The sequence below is a fragment of the Ambystoma mexicanum genome, chromosome 8 (genome assembly GCF_040938575.1).
Source record: "Ambystoma mexicanum isolate Mex_15411 chromosome 8, UKY_AmexF1_1, whole genome shotgun sequence".
Lineage (NCBI taxonomy): Eukaryota > Metazoa > Chordata > Amphibia > Caudata > Ambystomatidae > Ambystoma > Ambystoma mexicanum.
The window spans coordinates 1,051,816,234-1,051,832,268 of NC_090929.1; the positions used below are offsets into that span (position 1 = coordinate 1,051,816,234).

The following is a 16,035-nucleotide window of genomic DNA, read 5'->3' on the forward strand; positions in this document are numbered from 1 at the left end:
ACCTTTATGAAATTGACTGGATAGAAAATAGAATTAGGTTGTTGAATTACAGGATTTACAATCATTTTATTTACGATATAAAATCCTGCACCTCGCTGTAAACCTCTGCAAAAATATCCTTCAAAGGTGTAGGCGAGTCTGGTTGTGCATAAAACTGCATTTATTGCCTACACTTGAAGTTTTGGGTGCAAGAGAGAAGATGCCAAAAGCTGGGAGAATTTGCTGTTTCTGTGGGATCGAAATAGAAACATTGTGCCATCTACTTATGTCTCTTTTAGCAGTGACCAGGGAGCCATGTTTGGTCATTTTGATCTTTCTCTAGAGTTATCTTATCTGGCACGGCGAGACTCTAGCATATTTTGCTATGTGACCAAACCTCAGCTTTATTAATAGCTGCAATTAGGTTTTTAGAGTTGATATTTGGGGTTGATTGTTAAAGAGAAAAAGACTTAAAATTGAAAGATTAAAAAAAATTGTGTAAAATAAATAAAAAATAAATCTAAAGTATAGATTTTAGGCTGTGTTTTTATGAGATTTTGGATAGCAATGTTTTTTGAATGAAGTTTTTTTCCTGATTGTTTGTTTTACTGAACATTGATATGAATTGCCATGTTTAACTTTTTGGATGTCTTTTTTTCTTTTTTTCTTCTGTAGAATCGTTGATGATTTTTTTTCATAACATTTTATTGGGTTTTACGTATGAGCACAACATCAAGCACAACATCAATGCAATGATCAATAGATGTGTTAAGATGCTAAAGTCTGTCGGGGTATCTGGTGGGGTAGGGGAACGTTGGTAAACTGATCGTTTTTGTCCATGACCCTCTCTGTTCGCAGCGATCAAGTAGGAACCCATACTCCGGGGTGGTCTGGTTTGAGTCTTTAGTTTAGTAAAGCGGGCTGCTTTGGAGCCATCTGGTTAATGGAGGCCTTCTGGTGAGACCCAGAAATTTAGCGGCATAGTCCATAAATGGGTCCCATTTGTTTAGGGCTCTGTTCAGGGAGCCTGATCTAATTGCAGTGATCTTTTCGGCCACAGCTATGTCCCAACATTTGGACCACCAAAGTGCCACTGAGGGTCCTTCTTCGTTTTTCCACAACCGGGCCATTGCAATGTTCGCTGCTAGGAGTAGGTGCGTGCATAGGTGGGGGATTTGTCCTGAAATTGGGAATGCACCGCCTCCTGTTTCGCCCAGACGGATGATTCCAGGGTCCCAGGGGATGGAGACCAGAAATGTCCTTGATGTGTTTTATTACCTCTCTCCAGTATGCCTCTGCCTTCGGACAAGTCCAAACCATATGGAATAATGAGCCTGGGTCAGGGCAACCTCGCCAGCAGTTTCCTGAGAATGTTCGGATTGGCCCTGTTTATTTGAGCCGGGGTGACCTGTAGCAGAGTTTGAGATGATTTTTTAAATAGTCTTGCTTGTTGGATGAATTGTAGTTTAGATTTTAGAGATTCTAATTGATGTGTGGAAATTAAATTTGTGTTAAGTTTTCTTTTTTCATTATGTGTGAAAAGTTTGCTTTTGAACTGTAACACACAATAAATAAAACAATAACCTGTTCTGTCAGATGGTTCTTACACGGGAGGGACTACAATCACGTTTTCCTTCGCTGTATCTCAAATTCTCCTCTGAACAAGAGTGCCAACAGCAGCCCCTGACAAACGCTCCTCATTGTGGCACTCTGATATTTGTGCAGATTTTGAAAACTGGAGTTTACCCTAGGCCCAGGATGTGGATACATTAGATATGAAGCCATTTTGGCTTATAGGTTTTTAAAGGCTTGCTCTTGCCCTACACTGTGGCTTGACCGTTTTATTTATGACTATTACCCTATCATCACATTGTTTTTGGGTAGGATAATCATGCTGGATTCCAGGTCACCAGGCTCCAAGTTGAAAGTTTATCTCAGTTGAATTGGCTAGGTTGAACGAGCATCCGACCATCGTGCAGATGAGCAGTTCAAGCAGCAACGCGCTGGGAGTGCCCTGATGCCTCCGGGCTTATTTGGCACAATACAAATAATAAATAATGATTGCACACAGCGTTGTAGGTGCGAAAGCATGACCACATGCTTGTTACAATCGGTAAACTGAAGTCTGCATACCTGCACGAAACCAATATTTGGTAGCTCCATTATTTTACCTAATTAAAATGGTTGTGCAAATGGTTGTCTCCCCCTAACTACCCCTCCCCTGCACTTGCGCAATCTCAATGTCACCCGGCCTGGTAAGATCGTTGTCTTTGTCTTCCCTCTGTATCCCCTACCTTGCCTCATCGCGCCTTAAAACCCTTGTGTATAGGCGCGTTATGCCATATCATATCAAATGTCTCAATGGCCCGACTAATTGACTTCATTGGTCCTTTGGCCAATGCACTGTCTCTGTCCAACAGTAATTTTTTAGCGCAGTGTAGCCTCACGGAATGACATGTCCCAGTCCTGGCTTTGCCATGTGCTCCCCACCTTATCTGATACGAGGAATTTGTGCAAAGCCGTCTTCAACTTAATATGAACAATTTTAAACCGAATAGCTTTTACTTTTGAAAAGTATAACCCCTTGTCTATTTTAAACGTTCTTGTTTATTGGGGCCTCTTAACTGCTCTGAAAAGGTGAGGGTGTAGGGATGGATGAGGGGGTTGAAACCCTTGTTTTTTGTCTAATACAGATTAACTGATGTCATGGTTCTGAAGGCAGCACATTGTAAAACCTCCCACCGCATTCCATAGGCTTGCTGACCAATACAGGACCAACTTGGATGGTTCTTCCTCTCCGCCCGCCTGAGGCCAATCGGGCATGATCCTGGGTGGAAGAGATCCTCTGTCAACCACCCCTTTTGTGTGTCCCCGCACTCCTTGTCGTTTGCTGGTTCTGACACCTCCGTCAGCAGGCGTGGCTTTTTCCAGAAGCCCTGTGGCTCTGAGCTGGTGGCAATAATGGTCAGTAGCCCCCACAACTCTCAGGCACTCTTGAGTACACCTCAAGGCCATCACGCATACCCAACATGATTGGACGTCACCACTGCACTGCTAACCGCCTGAATGAAAGTTCTGCTGGCCAATGAGCAAAGATCTTGTCCCTTCTTTTGATTTCATTGTCTTCTGGTGAAAACTCTAAAAACCTATACAATCATTGCGAACGTCACAATTAATCGCCCGTGTTTTTCTGCTGAGGGAGTGAGAGATCCACCCAATGTGATCTGCTCTGGAAAGGAGCGTTCTAGCCAATGGGACCGGCCAAGAGTGGCAAGTCCTGTCTACTTAGGAAACGCTGAGAGCGCGCGAGGACTGGACACTGCCAATCTGCCAAGTGAGGGAGAGTCTTTTCCGTTTCCGGCCTACCCACGGTTTCAGAACAATGTCAACGGGGGATTTCCCAAGGTATGTGGAGTCTCTTGTGCTCGAGCAGTGGAGATGTGTGCAATGATGGGGGGCCAAGTCTGATGACCTTTGGCCTGTGAAAAGGGCGGCTGTCTTATTGGCAGACGCTCTGGTGCCGAGACTCGGACACTGGGCTGTAGAGGCGGCATTGCTGTGCTGCACAGAAGCGTTTTGCCTCTGGCCCTCGGCGCCCCCTCCACCTCACCTTCTTGCGTTGTCCTTTCCTCGTTTCTATAGGCGAGCAGCGCCCACACCCGCCATCTCCAACACCAGCCCCGGTGGCTTTTGTAATCAGGCTGCAGATGTGGCCTCCGATTGACGCATCGCCTCGTTGCTCAGGTTCCCCGAGGAGTCCAGCGGGGCTGCTTATGCCGGCTGTCATCTCATTATTGTGTTTCCAAAAGATGGGAGCGCTGCATGCACACACGCGCGCCCGCAGAGGCACGTGGGCGCCTCTCTGAGGCGAACTCCAATACTGATCTGCTTGCAACCGCTATTGACTCCGGGGCAACTGGGGCACGATTGTCTTTTTGGGGTTGGAAGGGGGAGGAGGGTCCCTAGCCCATCCATGGATGCCTGCGGAGCTTGATTCCATGCTAGAAATGGCATAGTCTCTGCACCTGTGTCCAAGCGTGACCACAGTGACGCTCTGCTGCGAGCATGTGGTCAATTGTTGAGCTATTCAGATTTGGCAAAGATCCTTGGACCACCAAATACCCAAAACAAAAATGTTCACAGCGTAACAGACCCCGCTTTGTGCCCCATCTGTGCTCACCTCGATTGTTGCCCAGATGGCATTTTTCGCAGGATCCGATCAATCGTGCTTTATTAAAGCAACTTTGCTTTCCAAGGGTTTCCTAATTCTGGCAACATTTTCCCCTCCTGGTTTTGGCACCGTTGCCTTTAGAGGGGATGGAAGTGCTGGTCCCCAAGTGCCCATCTCATTCAGGGGGTTGTGTTTTATCTTTTTTTTGTTGCTGTAATCCTCTAGTTTGTTGAAAGGATTGGCTCTCCTCTTGAGTTGTCCAGGCTTGGGATGTTTCACGGGCAAGTGTCGTTCTTTTTGAGCCTTTGCGTTCCTGCGGGCATCTTGTAACCGCCAATCCCTTACTCCTGTCCTGCGGGCACCAAGCAGCTTTCTGGTATCTGATACCTCTCCAATCGGAGGGCAGCCCATATCGCAGGGATGGCAGCCTTTTTGGTTTGGGCTATTAGGTGGCGCTCAACGACACCCATAACCCGAAACTATTGCATTAGTGTACAGATGGGGAGACCTCGCCACGGAGGAAGGACGCACAGCTTGTCGGTGTTTAGTTATTTGCCCACTCATTGTCTTCCCTTGGCTTGCTAATCCCTATGGGCAGACCCACCCAGCTCCTGCCCCTCCAAGCCCAAAACACCTCCTCCTGATAACTCATTGAGCTCCCTTTTAATCAAGCCTTACCATCAAACTTTGCACTTGGAAGTGCCTGCCAGTGTTTTTTCAAAGCAGTCTTCTGAGGGTTAATGATTTAATTGGAGTTCTAAACGCACTACTGGTGTAATAAAAATATGTTAGCCAGGTCTGCCTTCAGCCACTCGATTTAAAAGCACAATGCGTGTTCTTCACTGAAGTCCTGTTAAAAACAAGCGCTGGCAAAGCCAACAGCGTTGTCTTGTGTATAAGTATTAGGCATTTGCGAGGCACTGCTATTAGATACCCAGGTACTCGCACCTGCTACCATCAATGGCCCGTTCATACCACCAAAGCTGTACCTGGCACGTGCCTTTTTCATGCGTACACAAAAGCCCAAACTGTTGGCACTGCCAATGCTTGTTTTATCTATTCAGCCTGTAGCATTGAATGGATACTATTGGTTTTGTAAAGCATGTTGGCCTGTCTCTGGGGTACTGCTCTCCTTTTGTATAAAAACTCCCATGCTTATACACTCTAACAAAGCTGTGAATCTATTCAAATTATGGAGACTGCCCGCATCTTCTCTCCGGGGGAGGCTGTTGGGTATTCCCAATGGTGATAAAAGTCTTGTTAAAATAAAACCAAGTACATCTGAAAAATTCTAGATACCTTAATTTTTTTTAAAACTGCCCGAGATTATTGGAAAGGTTTGAAGGATCAACGTTCTCAATGGTGAATGAAACATGTTTTTTTGCACTCCAGTTATCCCTCTCCCCCCACCACCCTCTCCCTCCCTCCTCGGGCTTTCGCCCCCGCCCTCAATGGAGAGGCCCAGCTCAGTGCCTCTGCCTCCCTGAATGGCTGCAGCGTCTCGGCTCCCAGTGCCCAGCCCCGGAGGTGTGCGTGAGGGACGCCTGTGATTGGGGAGAGGGGGGGGGGGCGCCATTAGGCAAGCAGGAAGTCAGGCGGCCAGCGTCGGCTCCAGGGCTCCCTGTCAGTCAGGCAGCATTGGATTTGTAAGGGGTTTGTACCGGCTTAGAGAAGGCGCGGAGCGAGCGTGCGCCCAGGGAGCAGGCAGGCAGGCAGGCAGGCAGGCGGCGGTGGCGGCTGCCCTCTGCAGGTGAAGGCTGGCACAGCGTGGCACTCTGCCGGACGCCGGCTCGACGCTGCGGCTTTGTACGGGAAGACTCGTGGGAAAGCCGTAATCCTCGTGCACCTTGCTGGCAGAGGCTGATCCCGGAGGCTGGCCTCCTGCTCTAAAGTCGCTCAGCCGGGCGAGATGCCAGCCCTTGAGGTCTCTGCCAATCTGGGCGCTCGCAGGCTCAGAGTCGTTGGTCTCAGGCCTGTGGCATGAGGAGTTGCCAGCAAAGGACCCATTCAGTTTCCGATCCCGGACTTCACCATTTAAAGGCTTCTGTAAAATCTTGTCCAATGAACGAAAAAAGGCCGCAGTGGAACTAACTTTTTGGAGAAGTTCAGTGAACGTTTGCTGTTCGGGATATTTTCTCTTTGTTGACATAGTATTCTTGCCTTTACACCCTCGTGTTTATTGAAGGGTAGCTGGACTGCTCTTCCACTAACAGCCATTTTACCTATTACTTGCTGCCACAGCCTTGCACCTAAATAAGAAGCATCGTTTACGCAATTCGACAATATTGTTCACTTTATCAACAATGGAGGACCCTCTGTCATTGAAACCAAAGACCTGCATGCTGATCAAGGATCTCAATGGTAGATGCATTAACCCACTGAGCTAGACCACTACTGATGGGTTCTAAGCGCTACAAACCATCCTGGGCGGAGAGATGGGGGCTTCCTGGACAGGTTTCACCACCCAGATCAATGCAGGCGACACCGAGCCCTCGCTGGCAGGTAAGTGTTGACTAATGCTGTGGAGGGTGGTTTTGGCCATGGGCTTGTAGGGTTCCTTGGAGGCGCTCCAGCACGAGGAACCAAAGCCAACCATTCCAACCATGGCTGGCCATTCCTAGAGCCTTTCATGAATGGCCACGAAGGTCCAAATCAGGGGTCACTGTGGGATTTGGGCGCATTACATTAACATCTGGGGTGCGTGGGCCTGGTGCTGGTTCTCGGGCCTCGTTATCCGCCAGTGCCCATGCTGTCTCAGATGGGGCAGGAGAGTCTGACTAGCCAGTAAGCACTTGGACACCATGAACTATGGTTGTGGGTTCTATAAGAAGATAGCATGGCCACTCATAGAGAAAACATGGAATGGACATGCTCCAGGCCTAGTATCGCACCTTTTGGTAATCAGCTGCCCCCTTCTCCCTGAGGTGCGCATTCACACTAGTGATTACTGCTGCAAATCCGGGACACACTTTTCTTAAGCCCTACGGGGAAAGAGATCTGAAGTTATTTCTATGCCATCCAGAATGGAGGGACCTTGTACACAGGGCTGGAGAAGATGGACTGTGGTCTAACTGTCCTGGGGCCCCAAATTCCCCCTAGGGGCCCAGCTTAGAACCACCATTTTCCAGGGCATTTTTGATTCTGGAGGGGAGGTTGCATCAAGAACAGTGATGTGGCTTGCTGCATGGATCTTGCTAGTCTATACCCTGTTCACCTGGTGGCACAGTGCTTTCTTGTGTTATTTTATCAGTTTGAGCATTTGTGGAGCGCAAGCCCAGTTTTGGGAAGCAGTGATGCATTGAGCTGGGATGTTCTGGCAGATCGTAGATGGGCGAGTGTTGTTCCGGGTTCAGGCACACCCCTCCCGCTGCCATGTCCATAATGGAGTCCCGGGTGAGCGTGCCACTGGAGCCCTCAATGTTTTTCTGGCCTACACTTTCCATGAACCCTACCCATCATAGTAAATGGGGAAAGATTATGGGAGTGTTGGTTCATAACATCTGTTGTGTCACGGGTTAGCCCCCATTGATGTAAGTAGCCTATATTCACAGGGTTCCAAATTGTGGGGAGCTGTTTATCTTCTGCTTGTGGCCTAGAAGACCCTGGTTAGCTTGACACCAACAACTACCAGCAACTACTTTTGGCTACACAGGCCAACTGATGCTGAAGAAACACGCCTATGTGAATTGAACTCTGTACATTTCGGACAATCTATAAATATTAGAACACATCTATACGGCATTTAAAGCCTACAGGGGGTCATAGATAATGGACAAAATTAAGTTTGCACCTGCTGTGGAAGATACAATTGCAGAATGCTATGAACTTGCTCCTCCTTCCCCAGTGGTAGCTCCTGGTTTTTGAGGAATGCACAGGAGCTGCTTTTAACCCAAAATTATCTAATATAAATTTCGATCTTGTATTCATATTGAAAACTGAACTGAGCACAAATAGCTAGTTGATCTGATTGGCTAAAGACAGCTAGCAACCCTTTTTTCGCCAGCAGACCTTTGCATTCTGATAAAACCAGAATGGGAGTGTGTGTTGGAGGAATTTAAAGGCATTACAATGATGGATTTGATTTAGCTGCCCACATTTATAACCTTGTGACATAAAATACTTTGTTACATGTTGTTTGTTTTCTTTTGTAAGCCCTGGTGTACCTCCCATATTTTACCTTTCAATTACACCCCCTCCCTCCCAAACCCCCACCTAAAAAAAAAATAATTGGCAGAATTTGGTGCACTTTTTACCCTGGATCTATCCCAGCTTGTGAGCATCCCACTCAAGTCACTTAGCCTGGCGGCTAAGCTGTTACTTGTCAGCAGGCTTTCTCTTGCTGGGAGTGCTCTGCTCTGAGCGCCTCTCCTTCGCCAGACAAAGAATTTGCGGTGGATGGGCGACCGTGGCACCGCGAAGGCCAGAGCGAATCTCTGCCACCATGTTCACGCCTTTAGCGGGCTCTGGTGCTGTCTGGGCGTCGTGTCTCTGTGCAATGTAATGGCTGACCACTCTCCCAGTGATGGCGAAGGTGGCGTAGTTGTAAAGCTGTTTGCTTTGGAACTAGCGGGCAATGCACATTGTCATCCAAACTTTGATCCTGGGCAAAGCTCTCGTTTCCCACAGTTCCTCATAATCTCCAACTGCAGTGATTTAAAACGTAGCTATAGATACTGAGCCATGTTGAGCATCCAAACCTTAACTCGTGACCCTATTGCATGCCCGAGCAGCATTCGTTTCATACGTGACTAGTACGTGGTTTAGTAGGGACACCTAGTGGCCACTTGGAGAAAGTCACGGTTGCCTGGTTATGAATCCACTCGTCATTACGTTCTGCCGGTGTATACGTGATAAAAACAAAACGTCCAGGGAGAGGTGTTTATCAGTACGTAGAGAGAATCGTCATCGCCAGCCTGCGTGTCGAGGGAGATTAGGTTATTCTGGGTCGTCGACGTCTAGGATTACTGCCTTGACTCCATACGGGGTGTAGGAGTGGGTTCGAGGGGCAGATCGGCGAGCTGGCCGTGCTTTATTTTGCCCCTCTCCCCCAACTCGTATGGTTGACCTTTCGTGGTGTTATGGGCCCATCCTCCCGTGCAAAGGCTTTTGTCATGTTTTCAATGAGATGTTAACATTAACAGCACAAAACAGGAACGAAGGGCAGTTGTGAGGGAGGCACGACTTGGAATCTGCTTGCCCCGCCTCCAGGATGGGCGCCTGTGAATTCTAGTCAACCTGGACACCTCACAGACGGAACCGTGACTTTGAAAGGTCGCTATAGTTTGGGGACCAGTCCACGGCATGTCAGATACTTTTTTAATGGTATTTTATTAAAAGTATTTAATTTAGTGGAAACTTTGACAGACAGCCGAAGTGAGAAGAGGTGACGGTGTTACCATCCTGTGGAAATAGCATCTTGTCTCGTTAGACCTAGTCCCATTTACATCACAGCTACAACTAGGTGCCGAAAATGATTCTGTGCAGGAAGCAAGATGCCCACTTGCATCTCAGACGAGGAGCTGAAATCGATGGCGCAGATGTTGTGAATTATCCCCAGCTTCAAGGATCTGCATTTGCGCAGTGTAAACCTCTGCGCACTTTGGCCGAGTAACATTCTAGCCTCTGATTTAAACATTAGCCAGAAGTGTCCCCATTCTCTGGTTCGGTACCATATCGGCATGGCGTTGGAACTTTTTTGGTGAAATCATCGAGGTGAAATGTCGTAAGATAAAGCGCAAAAACACTTCCTTTGAGCGCCGGTGTTGCGTTCCCCTCAAGTGTGGTATTTGGGTTGACCAAAACCCTATGCAAGGTTTTGCACGGAGTCACTTGTGTTGGCATTTCACCTCCAAGCTGTCAGTGTGGCTAGCCAATGGCTTACGTGCTCGCGTCTGGTTGGGGCGCACGTCGCAAATCCACTTTACAATGGGGCTGACTTAATCCTTCATCCTTTTTGAGGTTAATAAATTAAGGCTCATTAGCACCCGGGCGGGGGAGCTAGCCAATCAGGTGACTAGGAACGCAGGCTTGAACTGCTGCTGTAAGCCCACGTTCCAAGCCAATTGACGGCCAGCTCCCCCGCCGCCATTTTGCCCCCAACTCACCCTCTGTCCCAATTCTTTTCTTCTCCATTCTCCCTCCACTTATTTCGGCTGCAGTGACCCTTGCCCGGCAGATGCGATGCACCTTCCTCAGAGCCCTGCCTTCCCTTTCCATGGCGGCCATGTTGGTAAAGGATTTGCCATTTGCCTTCCTACAATGGGATGCGCAGTGTCCTGTTGTACGAAGGAAATGTTTGGTTTTTTAGTGGGTGTTTTTGTTTTATTTATTTTAGCACCTCGGGTTGCTGCTTTGGTAACCTGAAGGGCTTTTATGTACACGGTTCAATTGGGTGGTTAACTGGGGCTGCGGGCTGTTACCCCCCCCCCGGTGTTGCCTGTGGTAACGCCACAATATACATATACTTTAGGTCATATCTGTTGTTACAGCTTTCACAAGCCAGAACTGATTACTTTTGAAGTTTCTATATGTTATGGGCACTGAACAACATACAGTCTACATATGAAAACAATTCATCCAAAAGTGCAACAACGAAACAATGCGCACTATGTAAAATACAGTTTCATTAAAGGCGTATCCAGTAAGTTCACAACTCAATCCATATCCAGCTAAGGTTGATGCCACTACACCCTTCTTTAACAAGGCTACCTTTTAGAGGGGTGCCGTCCCGTGCTTGAAGAGCCTCGTGTGGGATGGAACAGTCTGAGCTTCACTTGGCAAGGAATTCCAAAGTAAAATGGCTGCTCCGCTGCCGGGCTCTGACGAGGTTTGGTATTTGTAAAGCTAGGTTTGCACACTCGTGAATTGACACCTTGACACCGTTTGATTCTGCATCAACTTCCTCCTCCCATATTTTGAAGTGCAAGTATTTTACTTCCTTGTAAGTAGCCTTTGAAAGTTGGGAGTAAAATGATTTTTAAGGGAGTTAAAAATTTAAATCCAGATGGGTCTGTTTGGTAAAACAGACGTTTTTGTAATAAATATTTCTACCTAGTTATTCATGCACATCAAGACACATTTTTACCTTTTCAGAGCAGGCAGTAAGAGTAGTTTCTTCCTGTGGCGCCGCATGTAATGCTTGTCCAAACAGATCTATGGAGCTGTGTTTGGTGAAAGGAGGGCCCTGCTCCATGTGTGTTCACTATTTTTTTGTTTGGAGTATTTTTGCTCCCTATTTTGTTAACTTTTTGGGAGTATCGGCCTATTTTTTTAGGGATTAAAAGTAGCTGATAAACCCTCTATCTGTAGCGCTAAAACGGGTGACACCGCCCACAAAAAGGCTCGCTTCTGGAGAGCTGAATGCAGCCTGTGCGCTGGTGACAGCCAATGTTGAAGGAATGGAGCTTGACTCCCGCTAGATCTAATCGAGATAGAACAAAGTTGGCGACGGGCGCGACCTTGGGGGAGCTCCAGAAGGAGCAGGTATTTATGGACCAGACCTGCTCAATGTTGATCAAAACTTCTGGCCAGGAAAGACTCAAACCAGTCCAACCCCCTGCAGAATATCAAGATGTTAAGCAGGAACAGGTGCCAACAGACACGAAGGAGAACAAGGAGATCCAATTCTCCTCGCTCAAGTAGTTGGGCCATGTCGTCCGTGATCCAGATGGTAGCCGTTGGCGTGCACCAGCGTTCCCCAAAGCCTGATTGGTGGATATCCACCTAGATCTCCCTACAGTATATTTACATTTAATGAGTACTCAAGTGAGGTCAGGCTGTCAGTAATTAGAGTCCAGTGCTTATTCGGAAAAAGTGATCTATTTTGCCCAAACTTCAAGGCATCGTGAGCTATGTCCCGGGGGAGTGACATGCATGAGAAGGAACATCAAACCGGGATATAATTTTCGAGACATGCAGAGAAACTTGGAAAGGACCATGAGGAGGAGGCCGAAGTCTGTCTCGGGTCAAACCATGTTTGAGTTGCGGGTCTTGACCTCCCAGTGGCCCATCATTTCTAAATCTGCTAAGATTGAAATATGTGCCCTTCAGGTCAAGACTGGGCTAGCAGGGCTAGCCCTGCATTTAAGCAATACTTGACATTAATTAGCTCTTTATCACTGGTACTTTATTAGGTAAATGAGCCCATTGCAGTGGATTTGAACTATGGCATTTGGGATTCTTGTCAACATTTTCCAGGAGCTAGTGCAGATGGCACGCGTGTGGGCCATTTCTCTCTTGTGTGCTGTAAAATTGACCCCCCCCCTCAAATATCAATGTGGTTCCTGGAATTCTGTCAGAGCTGGAGTTTGACTTCTCAGCGAGGGAGTCCGCCTGGAGAAACATGAAGATTTTAGTCTGGTGAAATAGCTCAAGGTGTAAATGCTCCCGCTGCAGTGTTAAAGGCACAGGTTCAAATCCTAGCAATGTTTCTCTTCTGGGAATACGGTAGTGCCATTGAGTTTGGCAGATCTCTTTGCATCAATTTGAGACTGAATCGATCTAACACTAAGTAAAAATATTGGAATTAAAAGTAAACCTATTCAAAATTAATTTAAAAAGATGCATGAAACTTGATATCAGTAGTTCAATATTTCATTTTTATATTGACCTTCGTACCGGATTCCTCCCTCTTCCAAGTGCTTAGGAGTTAATATTGGCCTGATGATGGGACCTACTTTAGCGTGCCCTTGCATGGTGAAAAGCCGAGTCGGCTCTGGCTTAGTTTAATCCTGCCTCTTGGAGGCTGGTGACAGATGTGTGGAGTGAGTGCTTAAGTCACTGTCTTAGTGGCTTCTGATCTGACCAGTGGAGTGGAGTGGAGTGGAAGTGGAGTGGAGTGGAAGTGCGGGCTACTCCGGCCTGGCTGATGGGAAAGTCAGTCATGGATTCTAGGTGTGTATATAGCTCTAATGTACTCAATTGGTGAAGGCGGAAGCGGGTGCCGTGGGGGTCAGTCTTGTGTGGCAAAGTACTGTTTTATTAACAATTATCTAAAACGGGGAGGTTGCAACTAACATCAACAGACGTATGCTCAGTCTCTCAATGATCTCTGCACAAAATATGTTTTTTATATGAAAAATACGTCCGAGGGACATCATACCAAGTGGCAATAGTGAAAAACAAGGGTCGGGATTGGTTAAGGGAGACATCGAAGTATACTTTTCAATAGGAGCTAGGATTGTTATTGGTTAATCATCAGGTGAACAAATTATGCCTACCACTAAAGAACATGTAATTTCAGAAACATTAGACACAGTTTCTCATTGGTCTTTAAACTATAAGGTCCTTTGGTATATGGACTAATACAATTAGTTGGCACACTTGTGCCATGTCTGGAACATTTGGTTCAGTTTAGCAGCACGTAAACCCAGACCCAGGTGCAAGGACATGGGGCATAAAACTACACCACCACCCAATTGGTCCGGCACCTCTCATTGCCCCTGCTTTCTGCCATGAAATTGTCTTTGTACTTGGCCTTGCAGAGTATCCTCATCTTTGGGAATGCACGGGAATGAGAGCACTCAGTATCATGTCTGGGACTTCTAGTTTGAACTCTATTGCCATCTTTGGCTCACATGACAGGAGACCACGATTTGGTTCATTTTACAGCTTTAAAATGCTTTAAATGAATTAAAGTTGGGCATCCTTTGTTCTTTCTTGCACCTTAATGCGAGAAGGTACATTCCCTCCATACTCGTTCTTCTCCAGAATAGATAGTTGACCTTGGTTGTTTCAGTCTTGATTTCAGGCCAGGCAGCCTTGCCATGCAGCTCCACGAACCTACTATTCTTGCTGCAACAGTTTTCCATTCCCGCTTCATGGGTTCTAGCTTACTAAATTCATGATACCAATGCCCAGTTTCTGTACATGGCAACTTCGCTTGCATTCTATTCACTACTCATAGCCAGCTTCTATGGTGACTTAATGTACCGTGCGTTTCAGGGTCTGTATATTTGTTGAATGGTTGTCTTTCTGTGGCACTTTGTGCATATCTAATTGTCATTTTTTACAATGGAAAGCTCACTCGATTCTTCACTTTGTCATTAGTTCCTCTCCAGCCTCTCGGGACATTGTGCACACTTCTTTATGACGTCATTAATTAATTGGTTGGCTTCCTTCCATACTCCTTCATGATTTTCCTCCTGTAGGTTAGCTCCACGTCAAGGACAGGGTACATTTGGTAAGGTTTTCTCAATGGGTATCTTCTTTCAAACACTCACTGCAGTTTTGGTACTATGGCTGGTGTTAGGCACGGTACGATCACATGTCTCCAGTACTCGGGAGTTAGGTGGGGTGGGGGAGCTCTTGCAGATGCACACAGCTGCTCCTCTACACTACGGTGGCTGTCCCTTGCCAAAAGCTTGCCACACCCGCATCTGCCATATGACTTGTAATGCATGCAGTAAGGTGATTGCGCTCCCTGCTCTATATGCACCTCCCTGCTCCCTGGATGTGCTCTTGGTCTTCCTTTCACTCCTACTACAAGACCTATACAAATAAAACAAAATTCCAACGGACAATCCATGTATCCTTACAAAAGAATTCAAATGTTCCGAATTGGATCAGTTGTTTTTTGGGTTTTCCTCCACCCTATGCGCAACACTATACTTTGTGTGCAGTTGTGACTGGGGTGGAGGGCATTCATGTTGATGATGAAAATGATTAGATCACTGCCAAACCATAAATCAGGAGTTGGCAACCTTTGACCCTCCAGTTGGACTACTACTCCCATCAGCAGTGGTGAAAGTCTAAACAAAATAAAAAGTAGTGGAATGATGTTCCCTCTGCCCCACCCTCTTTTGTGCCCCTCTCCCCCTTCAAACCACTTTCCTGGGTCCTTCCTTTCCTCCACTCCACCCTGCAACTTTTTGTTTTACAATAGTTCTAGTAAGACGAAGAAAACACGAAAGAAAAGGCATTTAAATGACCCTCATGGTCATTGTCACCATCTACGTGCACCTTTATGCAGCCTCCCCTTCACCACCCACTATTCGCAACTCTAAAAGAACCTGCCCAGCTACACCCACCCACCCCTCATTGCCTACAGTCATTCATACGCAGATTGCTGTAACAAGGTGCTTTTTGGCTGCCTATGAATGAGTTTTATATACCAGGCAGTGTATTGAAATAACACCGACGTACAGCACCTGTAACACAGCTCAGTGCGATATTACCCTAGCGTCACATCCGCAGTGCTCAGCAAATTCGAGGCCCCTACAGGGGTGAGGTTTAAAAACAAAAGTGTTTTTTTTTAAAGTTGCCTTCCTGGAATGGTGTTCTCAGTGCATAAAGTAAGGGAATGATGAATGTGTGGCCCGGAAAGTAAGGGAACGTTGTACCCTTTGGTTCCCGCCCACTTTGACCTCTCCCCATGAGCCCATCCATCAGCCCTCACCAGATTAGTAAGTGCTGCGGGATTGTGGGCAACAGTCTTCCAAAAACTATATAAAGCCATAGGTTGCAGACAACTGAAATAGGCGATTTGGGGCTACAACTTTATTTTAAAAAGAACACGGAATCCAAGTTTTCATATTGTGACGTATCAACTTCCGGGGCACCAGTGGCCCAAGGATGAATATCGGTTTCTAAACCATCAATCAACCCCACACCACTACTACACAAGAAGGGATCCGAACCGATTGGAATACAAGTATAAGACCACCTTGTCCAATTTTGGTAACGTGGACGGAACGGCAGGCTTCTCTCTGCAAGGTCGTTGATCGTTTGTTACTTGCAACACAGAGAAAATACAATTATTACCCAATGATCAAAAGGACTGTCCAGTCACGGTTCTATAAAAATATCTACTTTATTATTACTACAACAAAGTTGTACCACACTACAATTACGACCCACCCTTTAAAGGAACACAGAGGACAGACCGT

General features: G+C 46.8%; 1 protein-coding gene across 6 annotated transcripts in view; it reads left to right on the plus strand.

Annotated features, from left to right (window-relative positions):
* Nucleotides 1-16,035, plus strand: part of ZMIZ1 (zinc finger MIZ-type containing 1) — a 706,997-nt gene that overhangs the window by 463,379 nt on the left and 227,583 nt on the right. The window contains exon 1 of one of the 6 annotated variants that reach the window (XM_069611017.1): nucleotides 5,884-6,652. The exons of the other annotated variants lie outside the window; for them this stretch is intronic. The gene's annotated coding sequence lies outside the window, so the exon portion shown is untranslated. Of the gene's footprint in view, nucleotides 1-5,883; nucleotides 6,653-16,035 lie in introns of those variants that run through there. 6 annotated transcript variants of the gene reach the window in all.